At 47.1% G+C, this 22,668-nt stretch overlaps 1 protein-coding gene across 1 annotated transcript in view; it reads left to right on the top strand.

The window, feature by feature from the left end:
* The window catches only part of pacsin1b (protein kinase C and casein kinase substrate in neurons 1b), a 251,730-nt gene that overhangs the window by 806 nt on the left and 228,256 nt on the right, over positions 1-22,668 (top strand). The gene's annotated exons all lie outside the window — the stretch shown is intronic.

Below are 22,668 nucleotides of genomic sequence, written 5' to 3'. Positions count from 1 at the left end.
GTATGGAGATCAGCTTCTATGTTTGTGGTGGAGGGGGTTCCATTTACTAACTCGTATTCTTCGTGAAAATGTTTGTTTTAGTTTTCTGACATAACGGGCTCTAATTTAAGATTCCCCGGCCGTCAGAATGTCCTGTCTCATTCCCCCCCCCCACCCCCCCGGCCTCCATGATGTCCCATCTCATCACGATGTCCCATCCCGTCCTCTCCCACCACCCCACCTCCAGGATGTCTCGTCTCGTTCTATACCCCCAACTCCCGGCCTCCACGATGTCCTGTCCCATTTCCCTCCCCCCCCACCACCACCACCAGCCTCCATGATGTCCCGTCCCATCAACCCCCACTCCCGGCCTCCACGATGTCCCGTCCCATTTCTCCCCCCGGCCTCCACGATGTCCTGTTTCGCCGACCCCCCCCCCCCCCCCGGCCTTCACAATGTTCATTCCCGACCCCCCGCACGATGTCTTCTCCCCCCCCATCCCCAGCCTCCACGATGTCACATCCCGTCCCTCCCACCCCGGCCACCACGACATTCCCCCCGCCCCCATTCCCCCCGCCCCCATTCCCCCCCGCCCCCCCAACCTCTATGGTCTCTTCCCTCCCCCCTCCCCTACATTCACAATCTCTCTCCAAGATGTGTCTCTCTCTTTCCCGCCCTTCCCCCCCCACCCCCTCATCGTCCCGTCCCCCATCGGCCTCCGATCTCCCCTCCCTTTAAATTTGGCAGGACCTCTGGGTTACCCGCATTTCTGGGTTTCCCAGCTGCTACAGCTTCCTCCCCGCCTCCTTGTAAATTTTGAAACCTTGAAACCGATGTTCTTTTATGATCATTCTGCAGGTATTGCTTTGTTCTGCTTCAGTTCAAATGGGTTTGAAAAATGAATGCAACAAGTGCATATACACCAGCGCATGTATTCCTTTATCTGCAGTTTCTTGTTGCTGTTGAGGTGATTTTGTGCCAAATCTTTTACATTATAAATTATTGTTGAAAATCTAGAGCACTGGACATCCCAACTAGAATCCCAGGTTTTGACAGTTCACGTAAGTTACTCTGAACGTTGAGTTGGTCAATCTTACTTGTGTTGCCTGGAGAAAGGAAGTAAAATTGGCTGAAAAAGGCCCCTTACACTCAAGCATGACTAGTGATACTTCAGTCAAGAGAATGAGTTAACAGCACTTATGAACAGACTTGCGGGCTGAACCATAGCTTGCGGGTGTAATAGGGAAAAATTGATTCATTTTCATTTTCATTGTAAGGATTATTGTGACTTGTATTTCAAGATTTAATATACAACTATTATCTTAGATTTCTCACTGCTGATTAACCCTCACCCAATGTATAGATGTTTATCAGAGCGCTGGGAGACAAAAATCATAGAATGATACAGCACAAAGGAGGCTATTTACCCCATCGTGCTTGTGCCGGCTCTTTGAAAGAGCTATCCAATTAGTACCATTTCCCTGCCCTTTCCCCATAGCCCTGCAAATTGTTTCCCTTCAAGTATTTATCCATTTAACTTCTGAAAGTTATTATTGAAACTGCTTCCACCACCCTTTCAAGCAGTGCATTCCAGATCATAACAACCCGCTGTGTAAAAAAAACAAACCTCTCCTCACATCACCTTTGGTTCTTTTGCTAATTACTGTAAATCTTGTCTCTTCTGGTTACCGACCCTTCTGCCACTAGAACAGGTTCTCCTTATTTATTCAGTCAAAACTGGCCATGATTTTGAACACCTCTATTAAATCTCCCCTTAACCTTCTCTGCTCTAAGGAGGACAACACCAGCTTCTCTAGTCTCTCTACATAACTGAAGTTTTTCATCCCTGGTACCATTCTAGTAAATCTCCTCTGCATCCTCTCTAAGGCCTTGACATCCTTCCTAAAGTGTGGTGCCCAGAAATGGACACAATACTCCAGCTGGGGCCTAACCAGAGTTTTATAAAGGTTTAGCATAATTTCCTTGCTTTTGTACTCTATGCCTCTATTTATAAAGCCAAGGATCCTGTATGCTTTTTTAGCAGCCTTCTCATCTTGTCCTGCCACCTTCAAAGACCCCCAGGTCCCTCTGTTCCTGCACCACCCCCTTTAAAATTAAGAACATAAAAACATAAGAAATAGGAGCAGGAGTAGGTCATTCGGCCCTTCGAGTCTGTTCCGCCATTCAATGAGACCACGGCTGATCTTCTGCCTCAACTCCATTCACCGGCCCTATCGCCATATCCCTTGATGCCCTTACTAGTCAGAAATCTATCGACTTCTGTTTTGAATATATCCAATGACTGAGCCTCCACAGCCCCTTGGGTAAAGAATTCCAAAGATTCACCACTCTCTGTGTGAAGACATTTCTTATCATCTCAGTCCTGAATGTCCTATCCTTTATCCTGAAGCTGTGGCCCCTAGTTCTAGACTCCCCAGCCAAGGGAAACATTCTCCCAGCATCCACCTTATCAAGCCCTGTAATAATTTTGTATGCTTCAATGAGATCCCCTCTGATTCTTCTGAATTCAAGAGAATACAGGCCTAGTTTACTCAATCTCTTCTCATACGACAGTCCCGCCATCCCAGGAATGAATCTCGTGTACCTTTGTTGCACTCCCTCTATGGCAAGTATATCCTTCCTTAGGTAAGGAGACCAAAATTGTACACAGTACTCTAGGTGTGGTCTCACCAGGGCCCTATATAATTGGAGTAAGACTTCTTTACTCCTGTATTCAAATCCTCTTGTAATGAAGGCCAGCATGCCATTTGCCTTCCTAATGGCTCGCTGCACCTGCACGCTCACTTTCAGTGACTCATGTACAAGGACACCCAGGTCCCTTTGAGCATCTGCATTCCCCATTTCACCATTTAAGAAATACTCTGCCTTTCTGTTTTTTCTACCAAAGTGGATAACTTCACATTTATCCACATTATATTCCATCTTACCTCTCCTCACACTTCCTACCAAAATGCATCACTTCACACTTCTCTGTGTTAAATTGCATCTGCCATGTGTCTGCTCATTTCACCAGTCTGACTATGTCCTCCTGAAGTTTGTTACTATCCTCCTCATTATTTACTACATTTTCGAGTTTCATATCATCTGCAAACTTTGAAATTATGCCCCGTATACCAGTCCAGCTCATGAATATATATCAAATAGAGCTGTGGCACCACTGTATACTTCCCTCCAGTCTGAAAAACAACTGTTCACCACTACTCTGCTTTCTGTTTCTTAGCCAATTTCCTAACCACACTGTGTCTGGCCCTTTAATCTCATGGACTTCAATTTTGCTAACGTCTATTATGTGATACTTTATCAAATGTCTTTTGAAAGTCCATATACACAACATCCAACTGCACTATCTTCATAAGGCCTCTCCATTACTTCATCAAAGAACTCAATCAAGTTAGTCAAATATGATTTGCCTTTAACTAATCCATGCTGGCTGTCATTTATTAACCCATATTTTTCGAAGTGACAATTAATTTTGTCTCGGATTATTGTCTCCAAAAATTTCCCCACCACCGTTGTTAGACTAATTGGCCTGTAGTTACCTGGTCTATTCCTCTCCACTTTTTTGAACAGGGGTGTAACATTTGCAATCCTCCAGTCCTCTGGCATCACCCCCCTATCTAAGGAAGATCAGAAGATTGTGGCCAGAACCTCCGCTACCTCCACCCTTACTTCCCTCAGCAACCTAGGATGTATCCCATCCCGACCGGGTGACTTTTTTACTTTGAGCCCTGCCAACCTTTTAAGTACCTCTCTTTATTTATTTTCATCCTATCTAATGTTTCTACTACCTCCTCCTTTACTGTGACATTGGCAGCATCCTCTTTTTTAGTGAAGAAAGATGCATTTAGAAGGAGAGGTTCAAGGGGTATTTTCATGGTTCATGTTGTTTCTGCAGAGAAACTCTCCACAATAGAGATGTTCCATGTCTGGAGCAGAGAAAAAGGGGGGAGAGTGGGAGTCCAGCAGCCATACAGAGCGTGCTAGTGGGCACCATCTTGTTTTCCATCTTACAGCCGTCACCATTAGATTAATCAAACTCTTTCTTTAAAAAAAACACGGTTAATGTCTAGTTAAGAAAATGTTTGAAGGGCATGGGGATAAGTACAGACAGGTGATGGATGTTTCACATAACTGCTTAGCTTCAAAATGATTACACCGACTGCAACTGCAACATGAAAACAAAATTAAACATTGGGGTGATTTTGGTGGGCGTTTTTTTTATCATCATTTAATGATCACTCAAACTGATTGCAGTTGTACCTCTTAGGTCATTAAAAATGACTATTTTGCTGGTGGTCATGATTGGATTTTGTAAGAATGTTCTCTGTAAAGTTGAGTCTCCACCTTTGGGAAATGTTGGCATGTGTGTAACACTGCTGTCAGTACTGTTTACAAACCCCCATTGCTGTTTTGTGTTGAGCAAGAACGCTACAATTGGCTGGGGATGAAATAAATAGATAACAGAATGCCTTTTATTTTTAGCCCAGAATCATTTAGTGTTTAATAAGGATAATGGATTTGGTGGGTAACAGCTCAGAATAACCTTTGGACAGAGAAATTAGTTCCGAATGGTGAGAACATATTACTGTACTCTAAGAAATAGGTTGATTGATGTAGCACTGCATTCAAGATGGAACACGTTATCAGTTTACTATTATCCTTATTCTGGCTCTGCTCCCAGAGAACAAAATAAAGTATGTACAGGGCAAATACATTTTAATTTTAAATTGTTGTTGTATTAGATTAATGAGGCTTTATGCCAGTGGGTCATATTTTTAATGTGCTGGTGTAATCTCTGCAATGGAAATGCAAGGACTTGCTCGATATTGTGAATACTGTGCAGAGTCTTTGAGGAGCTGTATACATATTGTAATTATTACACTTGGTATTGGCAGTGACGCCACCATTTACAGATGCATTGAGGAGACAGCTGTCAGGGGATATCACTGGTAAGATGCCAGGCCATTCTCTCCCTATCTTGTATAAAATAACTAGATATGAGATGCAAGAGCAATATGCCCTCTTTGAACTTGTAGGCCCTAAATTTTGGGCACGCCCATCTTTAGGCGTGCGGGCGGCGCAGGGTATGTCCCCTGCATCTGAATGGTGAGATGCGAGGCTCCCCCAAAGTAGGGCCTCAGGCATCATTATAATGGAGCCAGCGTGACATCGGAGCCCACTGGTGAAGTGTTGGGTAATATTGGGCTGCTGTTAACGTCGCAGTTGCCCCCAGGTAAGTGGGTCTGGGATCAGATTGGGAGAGGAGGCCGGGGGTGCCAGTCAGGGGTCGGGATTGGTGGAGATCGAGAATCGGAGCCGGGAGCGTGGGAGATCGGGGGTCGAGGTTGAGAAGCAGCGTCGTTGGGAGGGGTGCAGGGGAAGCGGTGGCAATTGGGTCCTTTTAATGTGCGGGCTGGAGGAGCAGTTGTTACTTAACTTCTTTGCTGCAGGCAATCCCTAGGGCTGGTTTCCTGAGTACATGATGGTGATGGCAGTCTCACAACAAAGCAAGCTTGGCAAGGGGACCTGAAGCAGCACATGTAAAACGGCACACCTCTGGCCTGAAATGTGTGTGCGCTTCCTGCCCACCATATTGGGGCTTAGTAGGCCAGCTAGCTTCCGACAAATGGGCACTGCAAGGCCGAAACCATAGGCCGTAACATTTTACAGGAAGGGTTTTTTTGGCCTCTGTACCTTGAGAGTTGCACTAACTGCATGGTGTTGGTTTTCACAGTATAGCTGTGTTAATTAACTCTTTTAAAAGGAGCTGAGTGAATGACAGGATCAAAAGATAGACAAAGATCAAAACTTCCAAGGAACATGATGGCTTCAATCCTTTTGGAACAATGGAATATGATAGTTCAAGACTGAGTTATGTAGATTGTAATGTTGCATTGACACCTGGCATTTTCACCGGCTTTCCTGGAAGGGGATTGGGGTTAAGGATAAATTTCAGTTATCCCTGTGGCTAATCACCTCTGTTGGAACTTTGCAAATTCTCCCTGGAAGGAATGGACTCGATGGAGTGAATAACTTTTTCTAGTTCTATATGAACTCCTGTTTGTCTTATCTTGATAATTCTGGGTCCTGAAAAACTCACCAAACATAACCAACAATGACTGCAGTCACTCTTTCCAGTTTCTTCGCCAGGTGCTGACAGGTTACAAACATACGAAAAATGACGTCTAGGAAAAGACCTACTGGTTCATCCAGCCTGTCCCGCACAATTGTGATGTCTTGTGCCTCACAATACAGACACTCCCCACTCCACACGATATGCAAAATGACGGGCATGATAGGTTCGCTTAAAGAAAGAAAAGAAAGACTTGCATTTATATAGCGCCTTTCATGACCACCGGACGTCCCAAAGCGCTTTACAGCCAATGAAGTACTTTTTGAAGTGTAGTCACTGTTGTAATGTAGGAAACGTGGCAGCCAATTTGTGCACAGCAAGCTCCCACAAACAGCGATGTGATAATGACCAGATAATCTCCTTTAGTGATGTTGGTTGAGGGATAAATATTGGCCAGGACACTGGGGAGAACTCCCTTGCTCTTCTTTGAAATAGTGCCATGGGACCTTTTACGTCCACCTGAGAGGGCAGACGGGGCCTCGATTTAACCTCTCATCTGAAAGACGGCACGTCTGACAGTGCAGCACTCCCTCAGTACAGCCTAGTCTCTGGAGTGGGACTTGAACCTGCAACCTTCTGACTCAGAGGCGAGGGTGCTACCCACTAAGCTGACATATCAATGAGTTAGCACTCCTCACTGCCTGCGCTTTCCAACAAATATCCCTCTTTTTTTTATTCGTCATGGGATGTGGGCGTCGCTGGCAAGGCCAGGATTTATTGCCCATCCCTAATTGCCCTTAAGAAGCTGGTGGTGAGCCACCTTATTGAACCGCTGCAGTCCGTGTGTTGAAGGTACTCCCACAGTGCTGTTAGGGAGGGAGTGCCAGGATTTTGACCCAGCGACGATGAAGGATCGGCAATATACTTCCAAGTCAGGATGGTGTGTTCCCATGCGCCTGCTGCCCTTGTCCTCCTAGGTGGTAGAGGTCATGGTTTGGGAGGTGCTGTCGTAGAAGCCTTGGCGAGTTGCTGCATTGCATCTTGTAGATGGTACACATTGCAGCCATGGTGTGCCGGTGGTGGAGGGAGTGAATGTTTAAGTTAGTGGATGGGGTGTCAATCAAGCTGGCTGCTTTGTCCTGGATGGTGTCGAGCTTCTTGAGTGTTGTTGGAGCTGCACTCATCCAGGCAAGTGGAGAGTATTCCATCACACTTCTGACTTGTGCCTTGTAGATGGTGGAAGGGCTTTGGGGAGTCAGGAGGTGAGACACTCATCGCAGAATACCCAGCCTCTGACCTGCTCTTGTAGCCACCGTATTTATGTGGCCGGTCCAGTTAAGTTTCTGGTCAGTGGTAACTCCCCCCAGGATGTTGACGGTGGGGGATTCGGCGATGGTAATGTCGTTGAATGTCAAGGGGTGGTGATTACACTCTCTCTTATTGGAGATAGTCATTGCCTGGCACTTCTGTGGCACGAATGTTACTTGCTACTTATCAGCCCAAGCCTGAATGTTGTCCAGGTCTTGCTGCGTGCAGTCATGGATGGCTTCATTATCTGAGGAGTTGTGAATGGAACTGAACACTGTGCAATCATCAGCGAACATCCCCACTTCTGACCTTATGATGGAGGGAGGGTCATTGACGAAGCAGCTGAAAATGGCTTGGCCTAGGACACTGCCCTAAGGAACTCATGCAGCAATGTCCTCGGGCTGTGATGATTGCCCTCCAACAACCACCTTCCTTTGTGCTAGGTATGACTCCATTCAGTGGAGAGTTTTCCCCCTGATTCCCATTGACTTCAATTTTACTAGGGCTCCGTGATGCTGCACTCAGTTAAATGCTGCCTTGATGTCAAGGGCAGACATTCTCACCTCACCTCTGGAATTCAGCTCTTTTGTCCATGTTTGGACCAAGGCTGTAATGAGGTCTGGAGCCGAGTGTTCCTGGCAGAACCCAAACTGAAGATCGGTGAGCAGGTTATTTGTGAGTAAGTGCTGTTTGATACCACTGTCGACAACACCTTCCATCACTTTGCTGATGATTGAGAGTAGACTGATGGGGCGGTGATTGTCCGGATTGGATTTGTCCTGCAGTTTGTGGACAAGACAAACCTGGGCAGTTTTCCACATTGCCGGGAAGATGCCAGTGTTGTAGCTGTACTGGAACAACTTGGCTAGAGGCGCGGCTAGTTCTGGAGCGCAAGTTTTCAGCATGACAGCCGAGATGTTGTCGGGGCCCATAGCCTTTGCTGTATCCAGTGCACTCAGCCGTTTCTTGATATCACGTAGAGTGAAACGAATTGGCTGAAGACTGGCTTCTGTGATGGTGGGGATCTCGGGAGGAGGCCGAGATGGATCATCCACTCGGCACTTCCGGCTGAAGATGGTTGCAAACATTTCAGCCTTGTCTTTTGTACGGTAGTAGCAAAGCAAATCAAATGTCAATATCTAAGTCAGATATCCAGGCCAAAGCTTCCGGTGTAACAACGTGGATATCTTGTAGGCTGCCTGCGAATTTCCTCTGAGGGCAGTGCTCAATGATGCGCTCCATGGTCAGATTAGGAGCTCCACAGCCGCATGATGGGGATGTTTTAATCTTCCATCTATGGAGAAGGTGGCAGCATCTACCATGACCGGTTCTGAGGCAGTTGATGGTTGTCCACTGTTTGCGAGGAAGGTTTGATCCTTCAGGTTGTGTTGTGGGGTCCTCTATAAGGAATCCATTCCGTATGTCATAGTTCTTCAGCCTTGTCTTTTGCACTCGTGCTGGGGTCCGTCATCATTGAGAATGGGAATTTTCATGGAGCCTCCTCCTCCCATTAGTTGTTTAATTGTCCACCACCATTCATGACTGGATGTGGCAGGACTGCACACATCTGGCTCCATCTGTAAAAGCACTTAGCTTATGAATCCAGCCCTTCTCACCTTCTTTTACCTGCTGGGTTCCCCGAGGCCAGGGAAACCCGACCGAAAATGGTAAAAAACAAAAGCCTGTTAAAATGGCGGCTCGCAGCCTCCTTAAAAGATTTTGCCGACCTACCCGTCTCCTGAGAGCGGATTGGTTGCCCGACTCGCTTTCGTTAAAACCGGAAGTGGGCAGGTTAGATCGGGTTTGAGATTTAATTTTTTTTTACTTCTCATCCGCCCTAACCCACCCATTCTTGAGGGTTAAAATTTCCCCCAATATGTGGCCAGAATTTTCATTACCTGGGTGGGTTGGGTGCGGTCGGTCGGCGCGGCGGGTCGGAACCCCGTTCTTCTTTTCATCCCGCTCCTTTCCATTAATGGCGCCTATTAAGGCAGGCCTGCGCATTTCCCGGCCCTATTAAATGGTGCGGGTCTGATGATGTCATCAATGAGTCATTTCCAGCGGGGGTATTTAAAGGAGCCTTGGCCACATTGCATTTGAAGGTTCATCTAGGAGTGTGCCGGCAGCACATATCACCATCTGGTTATTGCTCAGCCTTGCAGAGATGGCTTCTCAGAGACAGAGGGCTGCACCCAGGTTTTCAGATGACTTCCTACATATTCTTGTGGAGGGAGTCAGAGCACGAAGGGAGGTCCTCTTCCCTGCTGATGGGCACAAGAAACCTCCCCAGGAGACTAAAAGAGCCTGGCTCCAAATTGCAGAGGCGATCAACAGCAGGGATGTGGTGAGGAGGACCTGGGTGCAGTGCCGGAAACGTTTCAATGATCTCGTGAGATCAGGAAAGGTGAGTGCAAAGCCACACTCAACTTCATCCTGCTGTGCCTGTCATCACATCCCCATCACTTTGCCTTCCCAAATCTACTCCTGCACATGATTACTCATACCAACATACCTTGCACGTCCACCCATCCCTCTCTCTCTATTGACATAATCATATCCCCATCTGACTAACCACCCCTCACACTCACCCTAATCCTAATGCAATCATACCAACTAACAACACACAACGAGGCCATTTGGCATTGGCACTTTGGCATTGGCACCACACTCCCTCATAGTCACCCTCTAAAGATGTCACCCACACATTCCTTACACTCATGCCATCACTCTCACTCAAACTTCTCTTCTTTCCCTCCTTGCAGGAGAAGACAGCCCACAATAACAGGGAGAGGGAGAGAACCGGAGGTGGCCCTCCATCCTTCGCCACTTTGACAGCAGCAGAGGAGATCACCCTGGAGGTCTCGGGAGTTGTGGAGCAGCTGGCGGTGGGAGAGAGGGGGACCTCTCAGCAACCTGGTGACAGAATTACATCTCATACAGCCACATGGCATACAGCAGTCACTCATATAGGGGACTGATGTCAGCAGCCAGTGAATGTTCATAATGTGCATAATGATATTGTTACCCATTCTTAATGTAACATTTCTAAATCATCTCTTTACTCTCCCACAGGTCCATCAAGAGCACCCTCCACTGTCAAGCCAGAAGAGGAAGACGACTCCTCAGAGGAGCCTCCAGCCTTTGAGGGTGCACCGTCACCAGACCTAAGTGCACCCAGCACCAGCGCAGCTATGCACACCTCAGTTGGTCCTACGCGAGACAGAGCAGTGTTGTCACCTGGTGTCTCACAAGTGAACAAGAGAGATGGTGGAGACAGGGACACAAGTGGAGACTCCTCGCCGAAGGGCGCTGGATGCTCCCAGCTCTGCTCAGCTGCGTGCAGATGCTCAGCCTCGGGGGCCATCAAGAAAGAGGGCGATCCTGGAGGCGCAGGAAGCTCTGACAGGTTTTTCGGCTGCGATATCTGCAAATGTGCAGAGAATGGAGGAGTCCATCTCCAACTGGAGCACCGCTGTGTCACAGGTGATGGCGACAGTAGGCTCTTCCATGGAAAAGATGGCCACCTGCGTGGAACAGCTAATGCGCCACTCACATGAGCACATTCTAGCTATGGAGAACAGATGGCAGAGGCCCATAGACCTCCTCTCTAGGAGGGATATAAATGTAGACTTGGGTCCTCATGGCCCCAGTGCTGTGCAGCAAGGTGCTCTCCAGCTCCTTCCTAGCAGGGAAGTGCAGGTGGCCCATGAGAGGGATGATGGTGAGAGGGGACATGGAAGTGGGGGCTCCTCTCAAAGTGCTCACACTTCTCCCCCGTTGCCTCCCCCTCAGTCAGAGGCCCAGATGCCTCCGCGATGACAGAGTCTGCCCCTGCACAGTCGCAGGAGGAGCAGACTTTGGTGGGGCCATCACAGGATCCAAAACCCAGAGGACATCTGCCAAAAGTGTCTACGTAGTCGCAGCAGGGAATTGAGCAGGCTGCCTCTACCTCTGTTGAAGCCGCAGGGTTTGCACCTCGTAGAAGCATGCGTAAATGAAAAATGACACAGAAGTAGATGCACAAGGGTAAGTACATGGATGTTTAAAGAAGTGTTTTTGTTAAGGTTCCGTTACTGTTATCACATATAAAAGTATTTATTTTCACCACTTTGCAGTCATGCCCATTTGGAAGTGGCTTATTGAGTTCGATGAGACATAACGTTACCTCCAGCAATAGGGGTCAGTGTGAAAGGAATGGCTTGTTCATTGTAGGGATGCTTTATGGTGTTGTTGGGCAGAGCGGGGGGAGGAACCTGGCACAGCATGTGGCAGCCATATGGGTGTAATGCAGTAAGTTAAGTAAATCTGGCCATGATAAGACCATCCCTGGCCTCCCAGCCAGCAATGTGCTCAGGTGCTGTTGGCATCTGGACCTCAGTTCCTCCTGCTCCTCCTCCTCCTCTGAAGAGGCTGTGCACTCTGTGCCTTGCTCCTTATGCAGTGCTAATCCTTGTTGCTGCGCTATGTTGTGCAGCGCGCAGCAGACCACGCCGATTCTGGATACCCTGGCTGGTGCGTGCTGAGGGGCTCCTCCAGATCTGTCAAGGCATCTGAAGCGCATTTTCAGCATGCCTATTGTTTGCTCTATGACACATCTGGTGGACATGTGGCTTTCATTATAGCACTCCACGGCCTCAGTACTTAGCCTCCTCAAGGGTGCCACGGCTTCAGCGTATAACCCTTGTCTCCATGCAGCCAGCCAGTAAGTGTGTTTAGCGGTGCGAAAAGCTGTTGGAGGGTGGACTAGCGCACTGTAAGATTTGGATCACAGGTCACACACAGATTACCCAAAGGGTCTTAGGAGTCATAGGTCACTTTATTAAGGAGCGGCAGTTTAAGTTAAGTAATCAAGATAGACATACAGGAAACTTTGTTATATCCGGCACCGACGGGACCGAGCTGTTGCCGATCTATCAAAACTGCCGGACATACAAAGTTAATGTTGAAGCATATGGAGGTTTTCATCTCCGTATCTGACAACAAACACTGTTGCTTAGCAACAGCTTGTAAACAGTCGGCCCGTACCTTGGAAGCATCTCTGTAGCTTAGCAACAGCTTCAGTGAGACTTTCCAGAGCCCGACTGTTGAAAACAAAGCCACGAGAAGAAAAAAAACCTAACAAAACGGCTCCTGATTTCTGCCGGTAGATTGAGATTTCCAGACATACAACCTCCGGATAAACCAAAGTTTCCTGTAGTAGACATACGACCATGGCAAGCAGCTGGTATCGGTCCCGATCAGACAGACGGCTGGCGTGTGCGAACAGCTCTTCCCTCCACCGTCTGCGCGAAAACATCTTTAGATTTCTTTTATTCTCTTTTTAAGGGTGGGCCTAGGGTAGATTATGGACAGGACTATCTAACCTGTAAGGGCTCTTCCTAAACCAAGGTGCCCAATGGTATGTCTAGTTCTTTGTCTCAACTTTCAGATGACAACCCTTCCCTTCACATGTCTTTCCTGTTTATACTTTATATTTTAAAACGATTTCCTACTATCTCTCCCGTGCTTATCCTCCCAAGTTTGGAGTCAGACATTCCATTCTCGGCCATTGTCGGCCTTCAGGTGTTCATAGCTGCCTGTTATCAGTTATATATGTTCACGCTGTTCATCAGACTATTGTACTGTACTAAGGAATGAATCATTAAATTCCAAAAGATATCTTCTATGCCATGTCCTTATACTTAATTAACTAACACATCTTAAAGCAGCTTTGTTAAACAAGGTCATATAGGGATGGCAGTGCAGGTGGTGTGCCACAACTGCAGCATGTGGGAATTTGTGGAGAGCATTGTGATCCCGGACAACCACATTTGCAGTAAGTGCCTGCATCTTGAGGAACTTCAGCTCAGAGTTATTGAGCTGGAGTCTGAGGTGCAGACATTGCGGGGCATCAGGGATGAGGAGAGTTACCTGGACACATTGATCCAGGAGGCAGTCACATCCCTTAGTTTAGATAGTGGTACAGGTCTGGTTAGTGCTTAGGGACAGGAGGGTGTGACTGCAACTCAGGCAGGTAAGAGGACCCCAGGTTAGAGTGCTGGAGGAGCCTCAGCCTTTGCCCTTGTCCAACAGGTATGAGGTTCTTGCTGCCTATGTGGATGAGGGAAAAGCCTGCAGGATGGATGAGCAGGCTGACCGTGGCACCATGGTGCAGGAGGCCTTCCAAGTGGGGGGAGTGAAAGGGAATGTAGTTGTGGTAGGGGACAGTATAGTCAGGGGGATAGATACTGTTCTCTGCAGCACGACCGAGAGTTCTGAAGGTTGTGTTGCCTGCCTGGTGCCAGGGTTAAAGGCATCTCCTCGCGGCTGGAGAAGAACTTGGAGTGGAAGGGGGAGGATCCAGTTGTCATGGTCCACGTAGGAACCAATGGCATAGGTAGAGGTCCTGCTGAGGGAGTTTGAGGAGCTAGGATCCAAATTAAAAGGCAGAACCTCAAAGGTAATAATCTCTGGATTGTTACCTGAGCCACGCGCAAATGGCATAGGGCAAACAGATTAGAGGTTTAAATGCGTGGCTCAAAGAGTGGTGTGGGAGGAAGGGGTTTCAGTTCATGGGGCTTTAAACTAATGAAGGGGAGGTGGGAGGATTCAGGAAAGAGTAAATTTAAAAGCAGCGAGAGAAATGTCAAGGCTCTAGAACAGAGTAGAGTTTTGGGTAAAAATAAGCAGAGTGGGTCAGGAAGGGACAGAGAGAGTAACAAAGGTAATAGGGCATCAGTGACTAGGGTAACATCAGGGAAAAATAGAAATAAGTCAAAGCTAAAGGCACTATGTCTGAATGCACGAAGCATTCGCAACAAAATAGATGAATTAATAGCGCAGATAAAAATTAACAGGTTTGATCTAATAGCCATAACGGAGACATGGTTGCAAAGTGGCCAAGGTTGGTATGAGGGGCAAGTTGGCAAAGGTAGATTGGGAACTACATTCAAAGGTATGACAATGGAAGAGCAATGGCTAGCATTTAAAGAATTAATACGTAATTTACAACAAATATACATTCCTTTAAGGCACAAAAATCCCACAGGAAAAGTAGTCCAACTGTGGCTAACAAGAGAAGTTAAAGATAGTATTAGATCAAAGGAAGAGGCTTATAATGCTGCCAAAAAGAGTAGTAAGCCTAAGGATTGGGAGGATTTTAGAATTCAGCAAAGGAGGACCAAGAAATTGATAAAGAAAGGGAAAATAGAATATGAGAGTAAACTAGCGAGAGACATATAAACAGACTGTAAAAGCTTCTATAGGTATGTAAAAAGGAAAAGATTAGCGAAAGTAAGTGTGGGTCCCCTACAGACTGAGACAGGAGAAATTATAATGGGGAATAAGGAAACGGCAGATAAATTAAACAAATACTTTGGCTGCAATTTTCCCATTGGAGGCGGGTTGGGTGCGGGTCAGGTGATTGGCGGGTCCCGATCCCGTCTCCGTTGTCAGGTGGAAAAAATTTGTGATTTTCCCCTAATTGGCCAATTAATTCCAGGCGTGTGCGTTCCTCCGGCCCAATTATCCTTTTGGGACTGAAACTCGCCTCTGCTGACGCCACTTATCCAGCTGCATTTAAGGGCTCCAAGCAGCCTTGGTTCATTTTATGCCTCTTTTTGATGATTTACAACTCTGTTACTTTCTGCTGCTATAAAGATGTCCAGCTCAAGGCCCAAGGCCTCCCCGAGGTTCGATGATGACTCCCTCCATGCTCTGGTGGAGGGAGTAAAAGCTCACAAGGAGGTGCTCTTCCCCTCATGTGGGAGGAAAAATCCTCCCCAACAAACAAAAGCTGTGTGGCTCCAACTCGCAAGGGATGTGAGCTCTAGGTCGGTGTGCAGCAGAACCTGGCTGCAGTGCCGTAAGAGGTTCAATGACCTTGTCCGATTAGGAAAACTGAGTATACCATCACCTTGACCCGCATTCTCTCCCCTTCTCCTCTCATCTCCAGCACTCTGCATTGTCAACCTACTCCTACACATCCCACTGTACCCTTACATCCCTTGCACCCTTAACCATCCCTCTCTCTCTATGTACACACTCACTTCACTATTCGACTATGCTGCCCTCACACTCCCTATCACTGTTATGCAATGACAACAACTAACAACACACAGGGAGGGCCCTTGGTATTGGCACCTCACTCCATCTTTGTCTCCTTCTCAGCATCTATGCTCTGGATTCTCTACACTGACTCCATCATTCTCACTCAAATTCTTGTCTCCAAGTAGCCATCCGCAAAGTTGGTTTGGCGGATTGAAGAGCGGAGGCACACTAGACTGCCGCAGGATGAACGAGTCATGGCAACTGCCAGGGTACTTGGCGCAAACATGCAAAATGTCCTTCCTGTGGTTACACACCAGCTACACGTTGAGGGAGTGGAAGCCCTTGCGGTTGATAAAAGAGCTGGGTTGTGATGGGGTGCCCTAAGGGCCACATGTATGCAGTCTATGACGCCCTGCACTCTTGGCAAGCCTGCCATATATGCAAAGCCAACCGCACGCGCAGTTATACTTGCTTGATCTGCCGAGAAGTGGATGTAATTGTGCGCCTTTGCAAAGAGGGCATCGGTGACCTGCGTGATGCAAGTGCGTACGGCTGACTGGGAGATGCCGCTGATGTCTGCTGATGATCCCTGGAAGGAGCCTGATGCAAAAAAGTTGAGTGTGGTGGTGTCTTTGACAGCCACTGGTAAGTGGTGTCCACCCGCTCCTCTGGGCTCCAGGTGTTGCTGCAGCATTGCGCAGATGTCATCGACTACCTCTCGCGAAAGTCTCAGCCTCCTTTGGCACTGCTGCTCAGTCATGTTGAGGAAGCTCATCCTCAGCCTGCAAACCCTGTTTTGGGGGTAGCTCCTGCGGCGATGTGCTTCCCTGCGCTGGCGCCTTCTGCCCTGTGCACCATCAAGTGGGTGAGCAGCAGGTTGGCGCTCCTGTTGTTGCTGCTGCTGTTGTTCCTGGTTCTGCTGCTGCCATGGCTGCTCTTCATCCGAATCTGAGGTCCCGGATGAAAGGAAATAAATGGTTCCCATGCTGCTGGTAGATATCTCCGGTAAGGAAGCGCACAGTCAATGTGGGAAGAGGGTTTTCCCAGGAGGTCACAGTGGAGATGGATCTCAGCTTCACCACTTCCAAGATCAGTAGACCTGCAAAAAATTCTCCAAGACCTGAAAAAACAAAGTTCTGCCACCTGCAACTGATCCTTGTTGAAAGCTCGGCTTTTATGGTGGAGCTGCAGCTGTTAGGAAGCCAGCCACTTGTCAACCTGACAGGATTAGCGCGCGTGTTTTAGGATAGCCGTGCAGCACGCTGAAAATGTGGCAAAATTTGAAAGGCCTCTCAAAATCGGATTATAGAGGTAGTTAAGTGGTTGTTAAGTGCCTTAACGGCCTATCCTGCCGCTTGGAGGCGGGACTGAAACGGAGTCTGCAAACCCGCCTTTGGGAAGGTTGCGCGGAGGCAGGATCGCAACCCGCCGTCATTTTTTGTAAGTTCCCACCTGACCCGCCTCCAAACACGCCCCCTGAGCGCCGTCAAAATCCAGCCCTTTGTGTCTGTCTTCACGGAAGAAGACGCAAAAAACTTCCTGTAAATAGTGGAAGAACCAAGGGTCTAGCGAGATTGAGGAACTGAAAGAAATTAGTAAAAAAGTAGTACTGGAGAAATTAATGGGACTGAAAGCCAATAAATCCCCTGGACCTGATGGCCTACATCCAAGGGTTTTGACTGAGATGAGGAGAAATTTCTTCACTCAGAGGGTGGTGAATCTTTGGAATTCTCTACCCCAGAGGGCTGTGGAGGCTCAGTCGTTGAGTATATTCAAGACAGAGATCAATAGATTTTTGGTTATTAAGGGAATCAAGAGATATGGGGATAGTGCAGGAAAGTGGAGATGAGGTAGAAGATCAGCCATGATCTTATTGAATGGCGGAGCAGGCTCGAAGGGCTAAATGGCCTACTCTTGCTCCTATTTCTTATGTTCTTAAGTTAAAATCCTAACTTAGCATTATGATATGGTTATTAGCAATAATGGAAGAAACGTAGGCATTGGGCCTCAGTTGTCCAAATCAAAGATACAGTCAACAACCTTTCTAGCACACACACAGCAGACAGCTAGTCTGGAAACAAGGTCACCGCCACGATGCAGAATGTTATAACTTCCGCAGGGAACCAAGAACATAAGCAAATTCTAAACGTCTATCCAGTTATTCTAACACCAGTCTGAAGAGACTTTTTTGTCTCAAGTTATTTCTTCCAATTCACGATTTCTTACAGCAGCACGAAAGAGTCGTGACAGCTGCCAGCGAATTTGGCGCTCACATGCATGATGATCTTCCTATGGTTGCAGACCAGCTGCATATTGAGGAAGTGGAAGCCCTTGCGGTTGACAAAGACTCCTGGGTGATGATGGGGTGCCCTGATGGCCACATGTGTGCAGTCGATGACGCCTTGCACCCGTGGGAAGTCAGCCAGAACGGCAAAGCCCAGCACCCGCTCAGTGACACTGGCGTCATCAGTGGTAAAGTTGATATAATTGGCTGACTTGTCAAACATGGCATCAGTGACCTTTGTGATGCATCTGTGGGCGGCCGACTGCGAGATGCCGCAAATATCTGCTGCAGATCCCTGGAAGGACCCTGAGGGGAAGAAGTTGAGGTCGCTGGTGACTTTCACAGCCACTGGCAAGGCATGTCCACCATGGCCTCTGGGCTGCAGCTCATTTCCAGCAAGCTGCAAATGTCTGTGATGACCTGGTGCGATTGCCTGAGCCTCCTTTGGCACTGCTGCTCAGTCATTTTGAGGAAGCTGATCCTCTGCCTATATACCCTGTGTTAGGGGTATCGCCTCCGGCGCTGATGCCCTCTGTCCTGTGGAGATGTTTGCTGGTGCTACTGCTGCTGGTGTGCCTGCTGCTACTGGTGTGCCTGCTGCTGCTGCTGCTGGTGTTGGGGTTCATCCTGATCTTAGTCTGAGGACCAAGGTGAGACAGTATAAACGGCACCAATGCTGATGTAATAGATGGCAGGTCAAGTAGAGAGCAGAGAAGCAATCTGTCAATGATTTGATAAAGAACATAAGAAGTAGGAGCAGGAGTAAGCCATACGGCCTCTCGGGCCTGCTCCGCCATTCAATAGGATCATGGCTGATCCGAACTTAGACTCATGTCCACTTCCCTTCCCTCTCCCCGTAACCCCTTATTCCTTTATCAGCTAGGAAACTGTCTATCTCCGTTTTAAATTTATTTAATGTCGCAGCTTCCACAGCTCTCTGAGGTAGTAAATTCCATAGATTTACTACCCTGAGTGAAGAAGTTTCTCCTCATCTCAGTTTTGAAAGGGCAGCCCCTTATTCTAAGATTATGCCCCCTAGTTCTAGTCTCACCCATCAGTGGAAACATCCTCACCGCATCCACCCGATCAAGCCCCCTCACAATCTTATATGTTTCGATAAAATCACCTCTCATTCTTCTGAATTCCAATGAGTAGAGGCCCAACCTCCTCAACCTTTCCTCATAAGTTAACCCCCTCATCTCCGGAATCAACCGAGTGAACCTTCTCTGAACTGCCTCGAGAGCAAGTATATCTTTTCTTAAATATGGAAACCAAAACTGTACGCAGTATTCCAGGTGTGGCCTCACCAGTACCCTGTATAACTGCAGCAAGACTTCCCTGCTTTTATACTCCATCCCCCTTGCAATAAAAGCCAAGATTCCATTGGCCTTCCTGATCACCTACTGTACCTGCATACTAACCTTCTGTGTTTCATGCACCAGGACCCCCAGATCCCTTTGTACTGTAGCACTTTGCAGTTTCCCTCCATTTAGATAATAACTTGCTCTTTGATTTTTTCTGCCAAAGTGCATAACCTCACACTTTCCAACATTATATTCCACCTGCCAAATTTTTGCCCACTCACTTCGCCCGTCTATGTCCTTTTGCAGGTTTTTTATGTCCTCCTCACTCACTGCTTTCCCTCCCATCTTTGTATCGTCGGCAAACTTGGATACATTGCACTCGGTCCCTTCCTCCAAATCGTTAATATAGATTGTAAAGAGTTGGGGCCCCAGCACTGACCCCTGTGGAACACCACTAGTTACTGATTGCCAACCCGAGAATGAACCATTTATCCCAACTCTCTGTTTGATAGCCAATCTTCCACCCATGCCAGTATATTGCCCCCAATCCTGTGATTTTTTATCTTGTGCAGTAATCTATTGTGTGGCACCTTGTCAAATGCCTTTTGGAAGTCCAAATACACCACATCCACTGGTTCCCCTTTATCCACCCTGTTTGTTATGTCCTCAAAGAATTCGAGCAAATTTGTCAAACATGACTTCCCCTTCGTAAAACCATGCTGACTCTGTCCAATTAAATTATGCTTATCCAAATGTCCTGTTACTGCTTCCTTAATAATGGACTCCAACATTTTACCAACCACAGATGTTAGGCTAACTGGTCTATAGTTTCCAGCCTTTTGTCTGCCTCCCTTTTTAAATAAGGGCGTTACATTAGCAGTTTTCCAATCTGCTGGGACCTTTCCTGAATCCAGGGAGTTTTGGAAAATTACCACCAATGCATCCACAATCCCTACCGCTACTTCTCTCAAGACCCTAGGATGTAAGCCATCAGGTCCAGGGGATTTATCCGCCTTTAGTCCCATTATCTTACCGAGTACCACCTCCTTAGTGATTTTAATCGTGTTTAGCTCCTCACCCCCTATAGCCCCCTGTTTGTCCAGTGTTGGGATATTTTTAGTGTCCTCTACTGTAAAGACTGATACAAAATATTTGTTCAGCGTTTTTGCCATCTCCATGTTCCCCACCACTAATTTCCCGGTCTTGTCCTCTAAGGGACCAACATTCACTTCAGCCACCCTTTTTCTTTTTATATAACTGTAGAAACTCTTGCTATCTGTTTTTATATTTTTTGCTAGTTTAATTTCATAATCTATCTTCCCTTTCTTAATTAATCTTTTAGTTATTCTTTGCTGGCTTTTAAATGCTTCCCAATCTTCTATCCTCCCACTAGATTTGGCTACTTTATATGCCCTTGTTTTCAGTCGGATACTATCCTTTATTACTTTACTTAGCCACGGATGGCTGTCTTTTCTTTTACGCCCCTTTTTCCTCACTGGAATATATTTTTCTTGAAAGTTGTGAAATATCTCCTTGAATGGACACCACTGCTCATGTACCGTCTTACACTTTAATCTATTTTCCCAGTCCACTTTAGTCAACTTTGCTCTCATACCTTCATAGTCTCCTTTATTTAAGCTTAGTACGCTGGTTTGAGATCCAACTCTCTCACCCTCCAACTGAATTCGGAATTCAACCATGTTATGGTCACTCATTCCAAGGGGATCCTTTACTAGGACATTTTTTATTAATCCTGTCTCATTACACAGGACCAGATCTAAGATTGCCTGCCCCCTGGTTGGTTCAGTTACATACTGCTCAAGGAACCCGTCCCTAATGCACTCTATGAACTCTTCCTCAATGCTGCCCTGCCCAATTTGATTTGTCTAATCAATATGAAAGTTAAAATCCCCCATGATTATAGCTGTTCCCTTATTACAAGCCCCAACTATTTCCTGATTTATACTCTGACCAACAGAGTTGCAACTGTTAGGAGGCCTATAGACTATGCCCACTAGTGACTTTTTCCCCTTATTATTCCTTATCTCCACCCAAACTGTTTCACTATCCTGATCCTTTGACCCAGTATCATTTCTCACTATTGCAGTGATTCCATCCTTTATTAACATAGCCACCCCACCTCCCTTTCCTTCCTGTCTGTCCTTCCTAATTGTCAAATACCCCTGGATGTTTAGTTCCCAGTCATGGTCACCTTGCAGCCATGTTTCTGTAATGGCCACCAGATCATACTCATGTGTAGTTATTTGTACCGTCAACTCGTCTCTTTTGTTATGAATGCTGCGTGCATTCAGATAAAGAACTTTTAAATATGTTTTGTGACAATTTATTCCTGCTTTTACCCCCTTTACTACTCTACCTTTATCTTTATACATTCTGTCCCTTCTTGACACGCTGTGGTTTTTAATTCCCCCACTGCTACCTTGCTCTATTGCCTTCTCCGCTGACATTTTTATTTTTCGCTCTCTTGAAACCTCCCCCCCACTAATTAGTTTAAAGCCCTCTCTACAGCCCTAGTTATTCGATAATAGCAATGAGGTAAGGGTGGCTTCCGAATTTGCAGAAAAGACTTGCAAACTCTAGACACCTAAATCTGTGCTCAAAATACACTCAGCAAGAGCCTTTCCCTTAGGCAAGTAAGCAGGTGTCATGTGGCAGTATTTATTGTGCTTTCCATGCTCTGCAGTAGTGACCTTGATCAATGGCCATTGAACTTCTACTTCAGCTTGATTGAGATGGTTCCCGAGCTGCATCATTCACTTGGTCATGCCTTTAAATTCAAATGGTCTGGTTAAAAGCACTGTTAAGGGTCTGACAACAAGTTATTAATGAGCTAAATTAGGTCGCTCGCCTCTGCCGTTCGGGTCCGTGCTGCGTTGGCAAAAGCGCCCGAGTTAAAAGTGCGAGGAGGTAGGATGACGGCGGGGTCCCGACGTGCTCCCATTTATTGCGAATTTTACTCCCGACCCGCCTCCAATCCCGCACGCACGGCAGCATGAAAATTCCGCCCTGTGTGTCTGACTCCCATTATATTGTGCTTATCCTTTAACAAATTGGTCCTTTGCACTATAAAGTGCATTCCATAATGCTTTGATGCATACTGTAGGGAGGAACAAGGAGAGAGTAAATTGGGTTGATTGTCCCAAGAGTGATTTTTGAATTCAGATCTAGATTGTTAAGCTGCGAGTTTGGTGAGTGAGGGAGTTCGGGGAGGGAGGGGTTCCTTTCTTTTTCCATCTTTGTCAGCTTCCAGGAGAGCAGGAGCTAAAAAGCTGCACAAGAGGGGACAGAGAACCAGCGGTGAGTATTTCTGCAGTATTTCTACATTCCAGTCATTAAAGTAAAAGTAAGGTCTCTGGTTTAGAGTAAGTAGGGCTGGATTTTCAGTTGCTTGCGCCAGCAGTTAGCGCCTTAAGAGAAGTGAATTTCGGGCGCTATGCGTGTAGCGCCCGGGCGCAGCGCAGTTTGCGCCACGCCCCAAATTAAGTTGGCCGTTAGCGCCGGCGCAAAGTTTAGCGCCTGCCCGGATGCGCGCGCAGAAAATGACGTCACATCCTCGTGCAACGCCCTTTGGCCGCCCCGATTCCAAACTTCAGTCGGACCGCCCCATTGTGCGGCTGGCGGCCGGAGCGTTTGAAAAAAGGAACACAACA

This window comes from Somniosus microcephalus, chromosome 18, assembly GCF_052327205.1.
Source record: "Somniosus microcephalus isolate GS21.2 chromosome 18, FLI_Smic_1.0, whole genome shotgun sequence".
Classification (NCBI taxonomy): Eukaryota; Metazoa; Chordata; class Chondrichthyes; order Squaliformes; family Somniosidae; genus Somniosus; species Somniosus microcephalus.
Note: the sequence above shows the minus strand (reverse complement) of the source record. Positions and strands in the feature narration are given on the sequence as shown.